Source organism: Lontra canadensis, unplaced genomic scaffold, assembly GCF_010015895.1.
Source record: "Lontra canadensis isolate GAN:19392208 unplaced genomic scaffold, GSC_riverotter_1.0 scaffold48, whole genome shotgun sequence".
NCBI classification, from domain to species: domain Eukaryota; kingdom Metazoa; phylum Chordata; class Mammalia; order Carnivora; family Mustelidae; genus Lontra; species Lontra canadensis.
In genome coordinates this window covers 13,799,596-13,819,480 of record NW_022631042.1, presented here as the reverse complement: position 1 = coordinate 13,819,480, position 19,885 = coordinate 13,799,596, and the positions used below count along the sequence as shown (strand labels likewise).

Here is a 19,885-nt window from a genome sequence, read left to right as displayed (position 1 = left end):
GGGTGATGCACAGTTGACAACAGGATAAATATTAGAGAATGCCTTTGGTCAGGTGGACAAATGTCCAGTCATGTAGAACCTTATAGCCATGACAAGAAATTTGGATTTTATTTCGAATATGATGAAAAACAGTCTTGAGGGTCTTGAGCAGTATGTACAATGTGGTTTTGCTTTAAACGATCCAATCTGTGACCTTGGCATGGGAATAAGAGTAGAAATAGGTGATAGGTTGGAAGGCTGTTGTAACAGTCCAGGTGAGAGACTGTCTTGGCTCACAGCAGAGAAATAGATATACCATTATAAGAAATGTTCTTAAGATACAGGGGAGAACTTACTGTTCATGCAAAAGTGGTATCCAACCATTCATAATTAAAGGATGTGATACACAGCTGACAGAATCCAAAAATAGCTTGGATCATTGGCTAAGAACAAGATTTAAGAGTTAATAACTATGTACACACTTAAAGAGCAGTGAAAAGGATAGTGACTTAAATATGCAAAAGTTGAAAGAGCAATAATAAAAATATAACGCAACCTGAAATCTGGTGAGCCAGTCCTCTTGTTGGCCGGCCCTTATACTATAGAATAACTTTGAATTATTGTTTGTCAGCCCAATTGCGAAATTTGTGAAAAATAATGTATTTAAGTTTTTGTGCATAGCGATTTTGCCCGTCAGAACCAAACTTCCCCAAATGCTATGAGCTAGCTCACCCACTTCTTGACTGCCCTGCAAGACATTCCCTCCCAATTCTAAACTTCTGTAGACTCTGCCCACATAAGCTAAGCCCAAGATGCCTTTCCTCCTCACTTAGTAATTGCCCCTGTAGCTTCTTAATTGCTGGTTTTGCCTTTGATCCTCTCCCCCACAGCACACTGTTCCCTAAAATACTCCTTTTATCCTATCAGTCCCCTGAGTGAAATCTCTCTGAGAGTCTTATTCCTTGCCTAAGGATAACAATCTTCTTAGTTACTGGATAAGGCTTATGTCCTATATTCCCTCCCACTCTGCCCCTGCCTCACAACCTTAAACCTTGGCTTGTCATTCTCTGAACATATCTTGTTGCTACCCCTCTGTTGAGTCTTTGCTCTCTTTTCATCCTCTGGAATTTCCCATTGTACAGACACACACATACATACCCACACACATACAACTCTGCCTGCAAAAAAAAAAAAAATACACCTTAAATCTTTTTTCTAAAGAATTTATTTATTCATTTGAGAGAAAGAGAGAGAGAGAACATGACAGAATGGGGGAAGGGGCAGAAGGAGATGGAGAGGGATAAGCAGACTCCCAGCTGAGCAGGGAGCCCTATTACATGGGGCTCAGTCCCAGGACCCTGGGATCACGACCTGAGCTGAAGGCAGATGCTTAACCTACTGAGCCACCCGGCGCCCCACCTTAAATCTTTTTCTTAAAACCTAACCTTTACTTGGTGCAGCCCAGCCGAGGAGATATAGCAGATCATAAACTGCCACAGTTACAAGTCAGCTAGGCATTTATTCATTTATTGAATGCCTACTTTATACCGACTTACGTACTTGATGTACGAAGATGGATATAGAATGTTGTTGCTAGCCCCAAGGAGCAGAGTCCAGGGGGAGAGATGAAAGCGCAAATAAACGGTCCCTCATAGGGCATAGCGAGTGCAAGGATTGAACAATGAACAGGGTATGGGGTTGGTGGTGTTCAGGCAGAGCAAATAGGCAGCGTCAAGGGAGAGGAGTTCAGCTTGCAGGCACAGAGCCAAGACTGAGATCAACGGACAGCAGAGGTCTCAGTACCAAGGAGAGCTCCTCACACGTGGAGCCTTGAAGCATTCTTCACATTTTTGGAAGCCGCTCATAGCTTTCTACGAGGCTCTATCCTCAGGAGCAGGAGTTTCTGAGTAGACATATCCTGGATACCTTTGTGTCGGAAAAGTAATACTTCAGCTTATGAACTTGCAGGGTTTGAAGACTGAGGGTTAGTTAAGCAATTTCTTTCCTTAAAAGATCCTCTGGTATCAAATCCTCAGGAGCTGGCTTTCATACTAGAACTTGAGGATGGAGGCCAGGACTTTATTGAGATCTTTTTTTTCCTTTGGCTTTGGAGGGTTGGAGTCTGACTCCTGACCAGTCTGGACAGGACTGATCTCCCCAGCCTCTTCTACCATACACCTGGCAGCTGTGGTGTTATTTATGAATGTGTTACTGCCTCAAACAATGTTGCAAATGTCTAGAGTAGCACACTCCAGAATGGATAGATAATAAGAGCCACATATTTAATTTTAAATTTTCTAGCAGCCACATTCAAAAAGTAAAAGGAAATGGGTGAAAGTAATGTATTATGCTTTACTTAACCCAGTAAATCTAAAATGTTATTTCAACATATATTGAATATTAAACCATCAGTGAGATATCTCACATTCTGTTCTTCCTATGAAATCTCCAGAATCCAGCATATGTGTCCTCATGTAGCACGTTTCAGTGTGAACTAGCCACCGTCAAAGTGCTCAGTCGCCACGCGTGGCTAGTGGCTGCTGGATTGGGCAGCACGAGTCTGGTTGTTAATGAGCCTCTGTACTCCCTCTCCAGGCTTTCTAGCCCTTAAGCTTTCCAAACCTCCTGAAAACTGGCCAGAAAAACTGGAAGAGAGGACATCAACCGAGTACATTCTGTACTCTCCTTACAAATGAACAGGTGGTAGGATGAATGAATGTTTAAGACTCAAAATAAATTTGTGTATTTTTTTTTACATTTGATTTTTTTTCAATACTCAAATAAATACATCTCACCCAAAGACACATTTTTTAAAAAGATTCGTATACAGTTGAGAAAACAGATTTTGTATTAAGGGGTTGAAGCAATTAGTTTTTAACAAAAAAATTCTAATTGCAGACAGTAGTTGATTTTCTCTCATGAAAGACTGAACAATGACCACTTCCTTTCTGTCAGTTATACTAGAGTTTTGTAAACTGTGTATTTTTTTTTTAATCGACCTAATGGAGTTAACCAGCTAGTTGATCCTGCAGCGTGTAGAAAAATAGGTTAATGAAGGATGACAAAATGCTTAGTCTGTACAGATATGTTTTGTAATGAGGAAAATTAATGCAAGGGAGGCTAAAATAACTCCTTTCCCTGGAAAACATTAGAAAGTATGAAAACGTCCCCTGTGTTTGGGGCGGGGGGTAATGCTGGAGATCAGGAGACTTAAATTTCAGTTTCAGTTCTGCCATCCTTAAATTTAGATTCTTAAACAAGCAAATCAATCTGTCTAGTTCTCATCCATAAAATAAAGGGATTGGGTCAGATATCTGTACATTCCTTCCACTCCTCCTAAGCCACGTTGACTCTGCCTCTCCAGCAAATTCCACAGCTGTTGTCTCCTCTCCACGTCCCTGCATAAGTTCTTACCTGAATGACCACAGCTAGTCTTCTTGCAATTTCTTGAATCTATCCTGTCCTCCGCTCTGCTGCCAAAGGAACCTTGCTACTAAAACCCTCGTCCTCTCATGCTTAACGTCCAGCAGTGGCTCCTCCAGCCACAGCACTTGGCTGGGCCTGCTTTTATCTGGTCCCCAGTTTCGACTCCTGGGCTCCTCCTGTTTTAGCTTTGCTGGACCGAGGCAGTGGCTGGCATGTGACGCAGCTTTGGGGGCTGTCTTTGTCAGCTGAGGCTGCGGGAACAAAATGCCAGGGACTGACTTAAAAAAGAGACATTTATTTCTCACAGTTCTGGAGGCTGAGGAGCCCACATCAAGGCGCTTGCCGATTTTGTGGTTCCCAGTGAGAGTTTCTTCCTGGTTTGCAGACCGCTCCTTTCTTACGCATCCTTCCTCACAGGACCCACCGGGAGAGAGATAATCTCTCTGTGTCTCTTCTTATAAGACCACTAATGCCGTTCACAAAGTCTCCACTGTCATAACCTAATCACCTCCCTAAGGCCTCATCTCCAAATACCATCACATGGGGGATTCCGGCTTCAGCATATCAAATTGGGGAGGGGGTAACCCCTTATTCAGTCCATAGCAGGGAGCCCACGCATCTGCATTCAAGGAGTGTGGGGGAATTAATCAGTTAATTAATTAATCAGTTGCTATTATACAAACTCAAACATGTAATTTTCTATTTTGTAATGATTTGCATGTCATTTTTGAACAGCTTCAATAGGCAGGTTTTCCTTATTTGGGGACAGAAGTCTTTCCATGGAATTCTGGGAATTCTAACAGATTTAATCATTGTAAGTACCTAGTCAAACACTTCCCTGAATAATTGCAGAAATCACAATCTGGAAAGTAGAATAACTTGCCAGCATCACCAAGGTTCATAGCTGAACCAGGAATCTGGACTTCTTCGTATTTTCATTCCTGTTTGCTTTTCTGTCCATATTTTATGACAACAGTAAAATGGATCAGTTTTTCTATTTGCATTCACTTCTTTATCCCCCTTTTTTTCTTCTTTATAAAACATAATATCTGTCCGCATCCCCAGTTCATGAGATGCTGCTAATTCGTTTCATTAAAACTTCCATAGACTGGGGCACCTGGGTGGCTCAGTGGGTTAAGTGTCTGTCTGCAGCTCAAGCAAGATCTCCGGGTCATGGGAGCCAGCTCCAGGCTCCCTGCTCAGTGGGGAGTCTGCTTCTCCCTCTGTCTCTCCCCTTGCTTATGCTCTCTCTCTCTCTCTGTCTCAAATAAATAAATAAAATATTTAAATAAATACGTAAGTAAAAGCATCAGGCCCTGTGTCTTAAAAACAAAAACAAAAACCAAAAATACTTCCACAGATTGAGGCTGATTCTGTTATCGGGGCAGAGTCAAAATCAAGCCTTCTTTCTTGATTTCTCTTTCTTCTTTATGTTTTCCTTTGTGCAATTAATGACAACAAAACTGATACCCTGATTTCTAAAATGAATTTTTGTTTAGAAATAAGGTTAAGACCTTATTGCTCACACCCAGCTTCTGATTGTCTGTGTCTCCTTTGATTTTTCAACTATAAAATGAGAAAAATAAGCTAAATGATTGCTATGGTTTTTCTGCATAAAATTTTTATCTATACCCAAGAACCCCTAAAATGGTACATTTCACATAATAGTAATTCCATAATTATTTAGGGAACTGTATTTATGGGACAAAATGTCAGTAGAACTAAAGAGTATGAGTAGTTTCTTGAATTTTACTGTAAATTAGCCTGAACCTCTGATGCTTTAGGAGAGAAGTGTGTTCTGTGACTTTCTATAGCAGCCAAAAAAAAAAAAAAAGAAAGAAAGAAAAGAAAGAAAGAAAGGAAGAAAGAAAGAAAGAAAGAAAAGAATTATGCAAACATCAGAGGTGTGGAATAGTTTTTCCACTATAATACAAAATGTTTATTTCTTCTTATTTATTTTTATTGTTAATAATTTACCAGAATAACTCCTCTTAAGAATTTTATGTCTTATCTAGGTAAACTATCTCCTAATTTAGAGAGTAATCTATTTAACTGTTTGAAATTATTTATTTTATAACTATTTAAGAGATATGAAAGTTATTGCTTTTTGAGGCAAAAATGATTCTACATGCAATTCTTGAATTTTCAGTGTGTCTGGAAAATTTTTAAGATGTATCAGGATGTGGAGGAGCTTAAGTTTAGTGGGCCTACAGAGAATTAGGTTGGGTTTCTTATATATAAAATCCTTGAGAACATTTTTAAGCTTCTAGACAACTTTAGAAGGATCTGGAAAATTGTGTGATTAGCACAATATTGAGTATAGGGAAGGCAAATCAAGAAAATCTTGTAACATTTGGTATATTTACAATCAACACCCAGGATTTTTTAAAAAATCAACATATGGTATTACTTCAAAGGCAAATAGTTTTAGCTCTTAATTCCTGCAGATCATTTAAAATCAGCTAATCTCTCTAGTTGCAACTCTTTAAGTCTTCTATGCTTTTCGTTATTATATTTTTATAAACATTGCATCCTTTCTTCTGAATACAAACAAATGGAAACAGACATAGCCAATGACCGCCACTCCCCCACAAAAAGCTTCAAATTGGATTAGACAGCTGGGAAGGGGCACTTGGAGGGAGAAGACGCTTAAAGTCTGGTCATGGATTCTTGCTTCAGTTATGTAAATGAGTTGGGTGGTATTAGACATCCTTTTAAATATGAGTAATTAACTATGGAAAACGAGGTCAGCGAAACCTTGAAAGAAAGCGGGATCCTGTCGATGAAGCTGGGGTCTTGGGCTATAAGCAACTTACGGACCACAACAAAGTGGGTCTAAGGGTTTTTGCATTTGTGTGCAATGTCATTTCAAATCAAATAGTTGGAAGAAAGGCATTTCAAAATTCATGTTTTGATTTCAAGGTAGGTCATTGAAAATATGCTTTTGTTCTGGATACTAATCCCCATTCACTGGCAGCCCCTTCTGCTGTGGAAAGGGAGGGGGGAGCTCAGCAAGAGAGGTAGAGGGGGGACCCCTAAGAGATGCTGAGTCGTGCATTACCCCATCCGTGAGCTGAGATCTTTCCCAAATTGGAATTTGAGGGATGGGAGGACACTGTGCAGTCGTTTTATAGCAAAAGGAAAAAATGAATCTGAAAGCCACTAAAGGACATTTTTCACACTACCACTCTGGAATTAGCTCTAAGAGGACAAAACCTTGCCCATATCCGTGGAGGCTTTGGTGTGAGACAGGCAGCTAAGTACTTTCTGCGTGTGAAGGATGGAGGAGAAATCAGAGTAGCTAAATCTGAGCTCTCCTAAGCATTCTCAAGATGACTTTCCCTTATTTGGTGGCTGGCCAGCCAGCCCCCATCCTGGCATGAAAACTCAGAAACAAAACAAGACAAAAGAGGCTGGTGGGACAGAGTCAAGGGACAGGAACGTCCAGGTGAAGAATCAGAAGAGGAAGTTGCCGCTCTCTTGTCTCCGATTTTCTTGATATTATGAGGGGAAAAGGTAAAGAATCTCCTCTCTGTTCTGTGAAGAGAAATAAGGCAGTGGCAAAAGCATTTATGGCTTTAAAAAGCCAGTGGGGAGCGGTGATTTGTATGGCATGGTCAGTGTGAGGTTTAATTCAAATTCTGATGGGACGATACCTATGGTCTGAAGGCGTGGACGCCACACACGAACACGAACATGATGGTTTGCACACTCACAGAGTCCAGCCCCCAAGTTTCCTTGCTGTGTGACGTTAAGTAGGTAACTAACCTCTCTGACTTTCTATGTCTTCTTCTGCAAAATGGCAGTAGTCGTAGGAAATGCATCATTGTGTTGTCATGAGGATTAAATTAGTTAGGAGGCACGCGTATGCCTAAAACAGTGGTGGAAGGATTCAATAAATGCTCCCTTTTATTACACAATCATGTCCAAATGTATAAATAGCAAAATGGTCAAATTACCCCATTTTCTAGCTGGTCTCATTTCTCATACGTCCTCTTATAGAAAATACTAAATATCACAGGGGTATCCCATTTTATCATCCCTTGCTTACCAGATACTGTTTTATTTTTGTTTTAAAATAACGGAAGGAAATCCCGTGGGGAGGGCGCCGTTTGGTAGGGGTGTGAGCCACTCACAGGCACAGCTGTCCAGTGGGTCATGCCTCCGGGTCAGCTTCCTCATCTCAGCAGGACTGTGATCCAGTCATGCCTGTCACCTTCCACACTGATCACGGATGACAGAGCCCCGGACCAATAAGCTCTCTTTCTTGCTCAGGCCAGGTTTTGTCCCTCCCTCCCTCTGCTCATCCTGTCTTTTTCACCTACGAGGATCTCCTTTATTCTTTCCCAGAAAAGGACAAATGTCTCATCGGTTTCTAATTTCCTCTATGGATATTTTGTTTCTTTTTTCTTTTTTTTTTTTTAATTTTTTTATTTATTTATGAGAGAGAGAGAGAGAGAGAGAGAGCGAGCACAGGCAGACAGAATGGCAGGCAGAGGCAGAGGGAGAAGCAGGCTCCCTGCAGAGCAAGGAGCCCGATGTGGGACTCGATCCCAGGACGCTGGGATCATGACCTGAGCCGAAGGCAGCTGCTTAACCAACTGAGCCACCCAGGCGTCCCGGATATTTTGTTTCTTAAAAAAGGATGGCTTTGTACGGTAGTTGGCTTTCGAAATGCCAATCAGAACTTACATTTTATTTGGAGATATGGTTGTGAGTAAAAGAAGTCAAGGCTCAAATAAAAAATACCTTTTTACAAAATTTTTAATTTTTATGTTTAAGGCTAATTTATTTTAGAAGACAGAGAGAGTGTGAGCAGGGGGAGGAGCAGAAGGAGAGGGAGAGAGAGAGAAGTAGACTTCCTGCTGGGCAGAGCCCTGATGCTCTGATGGTCCCAGAACCCTGAGATCATGACTTGAGGCTAGATCAAGAGTCGGTCGCTTAACCAACTGAGCCACCCAGTGTCCCTATGCACAGCCATATATAGATGTACCGATAGAGATATATTTATGCACATGTATACATATAAAATATAAGATACATGATGAACTTGGAAAGAGTAAAGCTGACAGAGAGTCCTGGATAAAGGAGATGCTGGTAAACAAAATTGTTTCCAGTTTTATTTTTCTCTTTTGTTTATTATTTCATTGCACTGTTTTTTATTGATTAAACATCTTTTTCTATTTTCTTGTTCAATTATTAAATAATGAAGAAAGGAAAGATACAATGGAGATGATTTGTATGATAAATAGTAGGAAAATAAGAGTGGGAGAAATGATAAAATTTTAAGATAAAGAATTTAGAAAATAGGAGTTGAGATAGAAAGTGATCATTAAAAGTTAATATTATTAAGCATTTGCTAATAAATAAGATAATACTTTGCGTGTGTAGTACTATTTTCTCCTCGAGACTCTCTGAGGCAGATTGTGGATGGAAAATGAGCCTTGAAGAAGGCAAAAAGACAAAAGGCCACAGACCAGCGAGGGAACAGGGCTACAGGGCTAACATTTGAACCCAGAGTTCTTCACTGCTGTGCCCCTTTATGAAGGAATAGATAGATGAAATTGAGCTGAAGAGGCAGGAGAAACGTGGCAGAATAACGGAGGAAGAGGGAAGTTCTAGAGAGGAAGAAACATAGTGGCAGATGAGGTGGGGGAGATGCTGGGATGTTGCAAGAGTACTACAGGGAAGACAGGAGGTGAGGAGGGGTGGGGTGGGGGGGACCGGCAGGGGAATCGGGGCATGGAGCCAAGAACTAATTATTCTTGCAAATCGGTATGTGAGGAGGCAAAGATGCTTCCCTTGGAATTTAATGAATGTTTCTCTCCAGTCGTGTACGAGTTCACGTACAGAGGTGCATGCAGGAGGACAGCCACATCCAGACATTCAGTGGCTGTTCTCATGGTTAATAGGCATCTGCTCTGTGCAAAGCTCTTTTGGTGTTAGAGTTCACAGAAATGGGTTATAATTCGAGATGGGAAGAGAAAATGACCTCTCTCAAAAGCTCAAGTTACGGTAGTAGATGTAAGAGAAAGGCTAGGAGATAAGGTCTATGGGCGAGAGGCAGTTCTCTGATGACTGCGCCCCTCAGTGAAATCATCATGGGGGCATATGGACTTGATCTTGGCTCTGATGGAAGGGAGAGATTTAAACAAGGGTGAGGAGTGAGAGGCACATTCCAAGAGTGGTGTCTGGAAACAGAGTCAACAGAGGTGCAAAGCTGGATGGGCCTGGTGTAGTGGGGGCTGGAATCAGAGGCCTGTCTAGTGGGAAGGGACTGTGGGTGTTTAGGACTAATGGAGTCGCAGGTAGGGGCTGGATTGTCCAGGATATTGAATAACAAGACTAAGGATTTTCCTCCTCAGGTAATGGAAGTCTCTTAGCATTCGGGTAATACATTGGTGTTTGGGAAGATGAGCTCGTCTTATATCTACTGAATCTGGCCAAAATATTGCAAGATAATTTCCAATAGCAACATGTAAAAGTGGCCACATACACTTCAGGTCCCACTGAAGAGAATAATGTTGCCACTTAACGAATAATGTGGGATGGCGCCTCCATTAAGACGTTTCCCCTTCTGTTTCATTTCAGAAAAATTTTCCAGAAATCTTTGGTGTCTGGTGATAAAAATAATGGCATAGTATTTGAGGTGAAGTATTTTGTGTTCACTTAAAAAAATTATAATTCTGAATACTGTCAGCAATATGAAAAATACTCGTGACATAATGTTAACTTCAAAAATTAAAAATTTCAAAATTGCAGCTTTGTTGGAATTACAGGGTTCAGACAAGAGCTCTAAAGATACCCTGATACATTGGAGTGGGGGGATTGTGAAGAATTTTATTGTTTCTTACAGTGCTGTCTAAGAAAAAAGATGAATGATGAATAGGTGAATTGTGGCACTTAAAACAGTTGCATTGGTCTTCGGGGACTCTGGGGTTCTTGAACATCCTGTTGCATGAACTAGAGGTATTTAGGGGTTGCTGAATTTTCTAGGGGTAGGGCTTCCATAACTTTCAACAGACTCATAAGCCGCTTCATGACTCATCCAATGCTTGGACTACTAGAACAAATCCAAGGGAGCCTGATTGTGCATGTGTCCACTAACATCGTTGCAACAGCAGTAATGAGAGAATTTGTTAAGAATTTTTCTAAGAAGTGGTGGGTTTCACAGTGCAGAAGAGATCTGAAAATACATGATTAAAAAGGTGTCTTTGAGCCAGGGTGATTTTGGTGAATTTTGTTACAGTAGAATTTCAAATCTCTTTCTATCTTATTTTTATGAATGAATTATTCCTGTATTATTCAAATGAGGTTTTAGATGTCAGAAGGAACGCCGGTTTGAAAAATGAACTTACATGTAGTACATGCTTATACAAAGATATACTCAGGTTGTGTGTGTGTGTTTAAATATATAATTAAGAAGAGGTAGGGAAAATTACTTTGGCACTCTAATGCCCTTCAGCAATATGTAGCTGTTTGGTGGTGGGGGGTGGGAGTAACATTTCTTTTTTTTTTTTTTTTAAGATTTTATTTATTCATTTGATAGAGATCACCAGTAGACAGAAAGGCAGGCAGAGAGAGAGAGAGAGGAGGAAGCAGGCTCCCTGTGGAGCAGAGAGCCCGATGCGGAGGTCGATCCCAGGACCCTGAGATCATGACCTGAGCCGAAGGCAGAGGCTTTAACCCACTGAGCCACCCAGGTGCCCCATGGGAGTAACATTTCTTATAGCAACTGAAACTTCCAGAAAATTGTGATGAGTCTTGTTATACAACCAGTCATACAAATGGAAATTATTTGCTCTGGGAACCATGACTGTATTTCCGTTAAATAATTTGAATGTGGGGTGGCTGGGTGCCTTTGTCGGTTAAGTGTTTACCTTTGGCTCAGGTCATGATTCCCGTGGTCCTAGAAGCGAGCCCCACATAGGGTTCCCTGCTTGGTGGGAAGCCTGCTACTCCCTCTCCTCCCCACATGTGCTCTCTCACTATCTCTTGTCACTATCTGTCTCCCTCTCAAATAAATAAAATTTAAAAAAAAAAAAAGAATTTGGATGTTACTGAAGCTGGGAAGTCCTAGGGAATTAGTTAGGGTCCATCACATGAAATTACTGCTATTTGACCTTTTTGACCTACACAGGCAATTTTATGTACTTTGAACACTAATGTTTCCTATTCTTTACAGCCTCCTTCTTCTTTTCTTCTCATTTCAACCCCGTATCCTTTCCAAATTTCAGTTACAATTTCATCTTTGCTAGTCTTTGAATTGCCCAATAAATTTTCACTTATATAAACACAGTTCTAACTAAGAAGACTTTAAATGCAATGTGGTTAGACATACATTTAAAATGAAATGCATATCTTTGACACATATCTAAGTAACCAAAGAACTCTATAAAGTGTTGCCAGGACATAGTGTATGAGAAATTCTGGTTATTTTAGTGTTCTTGTTAAAGGTATCAGAGTTTTTGACCACTTACATTTGCAAAAACCCTTTTCTTAGATAATCATTCTTAATTATAACAATACCAGAGTTCCTTTTTAAAAACAGTGACTTATAAAACATGTCTATACTCAAAACAAGGTGGGGCAGGGAGGGTGGGGATGGAGACTAAGAGAAGGAGAAAGAGTGAGCCGAGAATTAATGCATGTTTTGTTGGTTTGGATGGCACACAGATTTGAAAAGAGAACTAGTCTCTGTTATTCTCGTGAAATATTGAACAGTGTATCAATTTGCCTTAAAAACATTTTCTCTCAATCTCCCTCCTTCATTCAGCATCACGAAACCTTTCTAGACTCTTGGCATTTTGCCTATCAGTAAATTATGAAAAAGCAATAGGATGCCAGTCTGCTGTGCCATCAAATTACCTGCTGGGTTCCTGGGTCTCTGTACTGTATTTACAGAAACAGATGGCCCCTGTGACACTTTCAGCAAATGACATGGCACATAACTTGCCTTCCCTCTGCAGAGCCATGTCTTTGAGAAACATGCCCGGGGATGCCGGTGACCGTGTGGGTACAGTGCGGCATTTCAGGGTGAAGGAGAGAATCACTCCATTAATTCATTTTTTTCCCCACTCAGCGTATAGACTACTTAAGCAAAATGCTTTATCTCACATTCAACCAGCTAGTTGACATCTTTTTTTTTTTTTAGCTCCAGTAAAGGAGTTCAAAAGAGAACATCCGTCATTTCTGCCCCGGGAGAACTTACAAAATATTGCAGAAAATGGGCAGTGAACGTGAACTTGGTCAATTAGAAAACCCTGCTAGATAATGACAAAAGTAAAGATCATGAAGGTGAACTAGTACTTTGGGGCAGAACTCTTGCATTCTGGATGAACGCCTGAAAGAATCATTGGCTCATTTTCTCACTCATAGATGATAATCTGATTTATTGCTTTTAAATACAAACACTTGCATAGCATCTACTGTGTGCCTGGCTTTGTTCTAAGTGACTTAAAAACATTGGTTCATTTAATCCTCACCGCAGCTTTACAAAGAAGGTGCTGTATTTTCTTCATCCTGCAGATGAGGAATCTACAGTGCCCAGGGGACGGTGCCTCATGCATAGTCATCATGCTTGCACATGCGCACTAGGTTATGTAGAAGCCTCCAATTTGGATAGACAGTAATTTTTAAAGACCGAAAATTTCTGATTGCGCCTGTTCTAATCAAGATTGAAGTAGGGGAGCAGAAAGCAGAATGTGCTGTTCTGATCCTGTACGTTGCCTCACCCGGTCCCCAGAATGGAACTACGTGTTTGGGATGATGCGTTAAGCACATGGTAGTTAATAACCTGTGAGTTCAAGGTAGGATCGCCAGACGTTGCTTTTCGAATCCAGAGCCGGTTTTGAGGAAGGAGGAATAGCTGTCGACTTCAGTGTGTCTCAACCATTACATCACAAAGTGAACGGACTGACCTCAGAGGGCCCCCTTCTGCAGGGCAGTCTTGGGGGTCGCCGTTTTAAAGGGGACACTACCCCTTCTTGCCATAAAATGACAGCTCTGCTGATGTGTTCGGAGGAGCTTGTTAAACCCAGCACCTCCGTTCACCGAAAAAATGTTTCGAGTAGCCCACTGAGGAACCTCTATTGAGCAGTAACAGGTCGCAGTGGGAGACAGCGAGAAGTGGGCAGGCAGAAGCGTTTAGGATTTAATGGGTCCGAGGCTGCAGTGAAGCAGTGTGCCGAAATAATTCTGATTAGGCTCGGTCAGTCAGGCTGCATAATCAGACTCGACTCTCCTCCATTCAGCCCTTCCTGCGAGGAACACAATCGCCGTTTAAAACCCCATTTTAAGTAGTCCTCACCCTGTTCTTTAAAATACAACCTTCTTTCAGACTGTCCCATGAGCTTTTTTTTTTTTTTTCTTTTTTTTCTTACACTGGTGGGAATAGCTAACTGGGAAAAGAAATGTTATGCTAACATGTTCATAGAAAAACATCGGCACCCTTTACTTTCCAATGGGAAGGCTTACACTTTTTTAAAACTTGCTCCAGAGAAATGACCCGGAAATCCCAACAGGTGTAACAAGGATAAGTCACACTCTCCAGCTGGGTCTCTGCGACCAGCAGCCTGTGCCATATTCGTGGCTGGAGCGGCTGGTTAGCTTCTGTTTCCTATCACGACCCATACAGAACAGCAGATAGGCAACAGGGAAGAAATAACTCGAAAGGCTTCCCTCCTCGGCGTGACTTACTTCTTAAAAGAGTAAAAAAGGTAAATCAGAAAATTATTTTATGCTTATAAGGTTTTGATGAACACGATGCAAGGTTGATTAGGATATATTAGGCAGAAGCAGATGTCCAGGGGTAGGACCCAGTCAGGATAGCCTGATGTCTCTACTTGGTTGGTTATTGTTGATCTCCCGACAACATGCTTTGAAGGAGATTGTGTTACATGTTGGTTGTGCTTTTGTGAGGAAAAGCATTATTCCAGCCAGGTCTCGAGAGGTGCTGAAAAGACCTTCAAAGAAATAAGTCCACCCCTGCTTCATGCCGGTTGTTGTAGTAAGTGGGGAATGGGTTTTTAGGTTTGATCTTAGGAAGTAAGTAACTTTAATTGAAAATATATCACATGGACACTTTCTAAACTTGCATCATGGCCAGTGAAGGACTTATAACCTACTTCTAGAAGTTTTTCCAGAGAACCTCAAAGCTTGAAAAATAATCATTAGAAATTCAAGCAAAAATGGGTTGGCTTAAAGATCTGTGGCAACCCCCACCATGAGGTCCTTTTTTATATACCTCATTTTAGAACACCTTCCATGACTTTCTTTGGGTCTTTTTTTTTTTTTCCTTAAAGATTTTATTTATTTATTTGACACAGAGAGAAAGATCACAAGTAGGCAGAGAGACAGGCAAACAGGCCCCCTGCTTAGCAGAGAGCCCAGTGCAGGACTCGATCCAGGACCCTGATATCATGACCCGAGCGGAGGCCAGAGGCTTAACCCACTAAGCCACCCAGGCGCCCCTTTTTGGGTCTTCTTACCATGAACTATAACTCTGATATATTTAGTACTGTCATGAAAATACCTATTTGTGATTATGTGTGTACTTATGTATCAATAATATCTGGCTCCTAAGAATAATCATAATCAACATTTGAAAGTTTTTACAGCTTGAACAGTTAAGATACTAATGATAATGCATAGCAGAAGAGCCTAAAAGAGGAATAAAATTGAGAAATAGGGGGAAAGAAACAAAGAAAAATCGTTGTAATATTTATTTTTGTAAGATCTCACAGTAAATTAAGCAAATAGAGTTTCTAGACTACCATTAAAGAAAAAGGCGGAAATGGTGGTTGTGAGTCCTGTGGATGGCAGGTGATGCGTATATGCAAAGTAGGTTCTGACGCTGAGCTAAGCGAACCAGTCCTAAGAAACTACAGTGCCCTGTAAAGAAAGAATATTTAAACAACGACCAGTTAGGAATTTCAACATGTTATTTCAAGTTAATACTAGGTTAAAAATAAAGAAGAGATCACATAACACCTAACATCTTCTCCCCATAGGTGAGAATATGGCAGTTACTTTCTTAAAACACTATTACCAAGCCATAACTTAGTGCGTATTTTGCCAAATAGTTGTGAGCAACTCAACAAATTTTTCTTGCTTCTAAGTGGATCCGAGGAAATGTTTAACCCCCATTGTATTGCCACAAAGCCGGCCTGATCGCCCTGGGAGGCCGTGGAGGTCTGAGCAGCTTTGGATTGGCTGTGCAGAGAGCTCTAACATTTTACTGCCCATGTCCTGGCCACAGCAACTTTCACTGACCAATGTTTTATCTGCAGAAATGTGCTGGGATAGGCAGATACTTCATGTAAGGTTTTCCTCTTGCGACGAGAAGGAAACGGAAAGCAGTAAGATAACTTTGTTTGTAAGGTAATGTTTCTGCTTGTTTCTGTGCAAAGGGAAGTGGTGTTTGCTTATTGGGACCAATTGATGTTCTGTTCTGCCTCTCAGGTATCATTTTAATGATCTGTTTAAAACTAAAACCAAAACTAGAATTGTATTCCAGCTATAAAGGCTTGCCTGAAGCTTTACGTTCTCCGCTCATTGATTTGGGTTTATTTAGTGCGCTGACCTGGTTAGTGGAGTTGGTATCAGAAGTCGGTATCTTTCCCGGGGCTTGTTCAACACTTACAAGAGGGACTGGGAGGGGCAGTGCCAGTCAGATCGAATACAAGTATTTCTAGGCAAATGGGAACACAATTTAAAGAAAAATAAACGCTAGTAGGTTTCTGTTTGCTGTCAGGGTATGGCAGCAGGGTGTGGTGACTTGTAATTTCAATGTAATTTGTCATTCTTTGTATAGATAGTTGTTCTTAGAGATCTCATGGGCCCTTTTTATACTACCTGAAAACAGCCTCCCAGCCAAGAGCTTATGCACCCTTCTCTGCTGCAGGCCAGCTGTTTTTGTTTTAATTGTAATGCAGTATTCCCTGTGCAGGAAGGGTGTCGAAGCTTTACCAATTTGCCTTTTGGAATAAAAAGAAGATTCTGTTGTCATTCTTTCTGTATTAGCTTGAGAATTTCCCCCAAGTTTTCTGTATTAATTCTGTATTCCAGAGAGTCCATGTTCCAGAGGATGAGAAAAGCTGGATTAGGGACCCTTTTTTTTTTTAAAGGCCAAAATGCCATAATTGGATTTGTTAGCTTTAGCTCATGAAATATCTTCAAAGACCACCTGTGAGATCATATTCAGTGTCACTCAGTTTTTTGAACCTCCTGAAACTGAACACTGGGTGATTATGCTAACGCCACAAAATTTTGCATCCTTGACAGCACCCTTCAGAATCCCCGTTATCTGAGTTTTATTACAGTGGGACCCAGAGCACATGTGCTGAAAGGCATTCTTCTATATTCCTAGGACAGTTTTCTCTTTACATTTTCCACCGACAATAGTAAAAGAGCATTAGAAATCACCATAAAAATAACGTGTATGTTTGTAGACTGTACCTTTCAGTTTGCATGATTTGTTTGATCCTCTTAACCACCTTCTGTAGATAGGGCAAGGCTTACTATCTGGTTTAAGGAGAAAAAAGTGAGATTGGGCAGTGTGCCCCAGGCTGGGGAGCTGGGGCCGTGCAGAGCTGGGGTCTGACGCAGGCATTTGGACCAGTGCTCTTTCCAAAACACTGTGTTGGCTCCATGTGCTTGATGTTTGCTTTAATGATCAGACTGAACTAAGCCCTTTAATAGGAAGGCTCTGGCAACAGCTGGTGTTAGGTAGATTAAAATCAAAGCTCTCGGTTGGAAAGTGGAGTATTCAAGAGAGTGAGAGAAAAGAGAGAAAAGATCCCAAATCATAGAATGATCCTAAAAAAATTGTGGGGTAGGGAACATAATTCAGGGGGCTCATGCTTCCTTTCTTTCTCTCTGTCAAAACAAGCCTCCATCCCTTTTTTCCTTCTTTCCCTTGCCCCTGGTTGCTTTTGAGAAATTTGCCATGCTTCATCAGCACAGGCCACTGTTCATTACCATAGGACTGTAGGGCACCTTTCCCAAACTTGATATTTCCATCTCATTTCCAGAAGATGAACTATCAAGTCTGTAAAGCTTCCTTTCATATTACAGATGGCCTCATTCTCATGCTTACCTGAGTCAAGAGGGACAGTAACATTGATTTCTGGGGCTAACGAGTCCCGTTCACTGGCCATGACTGCCCTCTTTCTGTTCCAGATTTTCTTACTCTGCAAATAGATGTCCTCTTGTAGTTTAATTCTGCTCTTTGTCAACCCCCTTCTCTCTGATGTTTCTGATTACTCTGGTTTTCATGGTTTCTTTCATTTCCTTCAGAAATTCTCATTATGGAGACTGTATTGTATAATGATAGCTTGGCCTTGAAATTCAAAGGAAAACTGAAATTCTTTTCAAGACTTGGACACGACTGGAATCCTTGCTACCGTATCTTTGGTGTAAAAAAAAGTTGTAAGGGGATACCCGGGTGGCTCAGTCGGTTAGGCACCTGCCTTTGACTTAGGTCGTGGTTCCGGAGTCCTGAATGGGGAGCCTGCTTCTCCCTCTGCCCCTCACTCCACTCTTCGCTCTCTTAAATAAATAAAAAATCTTAAAAAAAAAAAAAAAAAGGAAGTTGAAGGAACACTCTTCTCTGTCTCCTTGTTCAGCAGTCGGAGTGTCCTGCTTGAGGTGAAGTCTTTGTTAGCCATAGATATCTCTGGTACCAATGCACCACTCAAGCCAGATCTGTTCACCCTGTTGGATATGAGATCTTTGAGCACTCCAAAACTAGAAGTTATTAGATGTGTTATCTTTTTGTATTAAATTTGCATGTCTCATCCAACACATTGCATAGGTTTGTGCATAGATTTTTACACATGTATGCGCTTAACTACTTTTAAATGGACATTTATTAGTTGTTTTTTTTTGAACTATCGAAGATTATAAAAAGCATTTACTGTGTCTTATCATTCACATCACCGAGACATCTCTGGGTGATTAAAAAATATTCTAATGATCTAAAGATATGAGTAGTACATACAGCTGTGAAATCAGTTGTAAATTTCTCCCCCTTAAGTTTAATGCTATTAGCAGTCTCATACATCTTTCCAGAAATATTTCCTATGCATGTGCTAGCCAAAATTGACCTTTGACTGTGACATCTCAGGTTGACATTATTATGTGATCACTGTGGAATTCATTAATTTATTAGATATTTATTGATGTCCTCTGTGTGTTAGGTATTGTTCTGGCACAGGGTAGGTGACATGAACAAAGCAGACAGAATTTCTGTCCTCATGGAGCCTAGGTTCTCATGCATGAGACAACACATAAAATAAATTAATAAAATATTCATATGCTGGATGGGGACTAGGCCTACAGAGGAGGATAAAGCAGGGAAAGGAGGTGGGAGTTGGGTGTATGTTGACATTTAAAGAGCGTAGCCGCTAGCCACAGAAGGTGGCTCCAGTCATCAAGGAGCTGACATGTGCATAAAGCCCTGAAGGAGATGAGAGAGGGGGCAGTGCAAGTGGTCGGAGGAACTGGAGCCCCACGGTAGGACCTCAAGCTCAGGAAAAAAAAAATTTTTTTCTAAATGTCAAGAGATATTTTTTTTTTTAAGTCACCCAAAATAAGGACAAGAGAGAGAATTTATTTATGCTAATAACCCGTTAGTAACAGTCATGTATCACTTCATTTATAGAATAAAAAAATTTTGTTCTTATTTGTTCTGCAAACAGCGAGACCCAGCTAAAAAAGCAAGGGTACTCCCATGAACCTAGAAAAGATGAGATGCCATGGGCCCAGAAGGCCATAATCCAAGATCTCTCTCGTTACACGTGCCTCCTTTACATAAGCTGGTCCTGAGGTTGCCAGGAATGTTTCTAGGATGGTTGAAAAGACTAATGTACCTTCCTCCTTTTCCCACAAGAGCCATTTCCAGAATGTTCTCTTTGAGTTGTGGTTATTGCCTTTCTAGAGACATGGGCTTGGTTTTGAATGTAGCTACCTCCTTTCTGTTTGGTGAAGTTGAGTCTGTTCATGTTGTTTCTTGGCGGTTAGTGCTCAGGGCTTAAGCTTGCCTGGTACATAGTGTCTGATTTTAGTGGCCCCAGTTAAAGATAAAAAATAAAGTGCTAAATTTTATACACGCCCAAGGGTTAAAAGATAGTGAGCATTTCTTTGGTGTATGTGGACATAAGAGCGTATGAGAACAGGATAATAACTTAATTCAAGGGGCACCTGGGTGGTTCAGTGGGTTAAACCTCTGCCTTCGGCTCAGGTCATGATCTCAGGGTCCTGGGATTGAGCCCCGAATCGGGCTCTCTGCTCAGCGGTGGGGGAGCCTGCTTCCTCCTCTCTCTCTGCCTGCCTTTCTGCCTACCTGTGATCTCTGTCTGTCAAATAAATAAATAAAATCTTTAAAAAATAATTTTAAAAATTACTTCAAAAATGTTGTGTGCAGACTTAGTGGGACTTAACTCAAAAGGCAAGCAGGTTTGTAGAGGTTGCTGAAAAC

General features: G+C 41.0%; 1 long non-coding RNA gene across 1 annotated transcript; it reads left to right on the top strand.

Moving 5' to 3' along the window:
• The first annotated feature begins 8,427 nt into the window (after positions 1 to 8,427).
• LOC116876944 lies at positions 8,428 to 19,491 on the top strand. Its single transcript, XR_004384492.1, has 3 exons — positions 8,428 to 8,514; positions 15,589 to 15,591; positions 19,482 to 19,491. It is a non-coding gene; the product is annotated as an uncharacterized LOC116876944 (long non-coding RNA).
• The last annotated feature ends 394 nt before the right edge of the window (positions 19,492 to 19,885 follow it).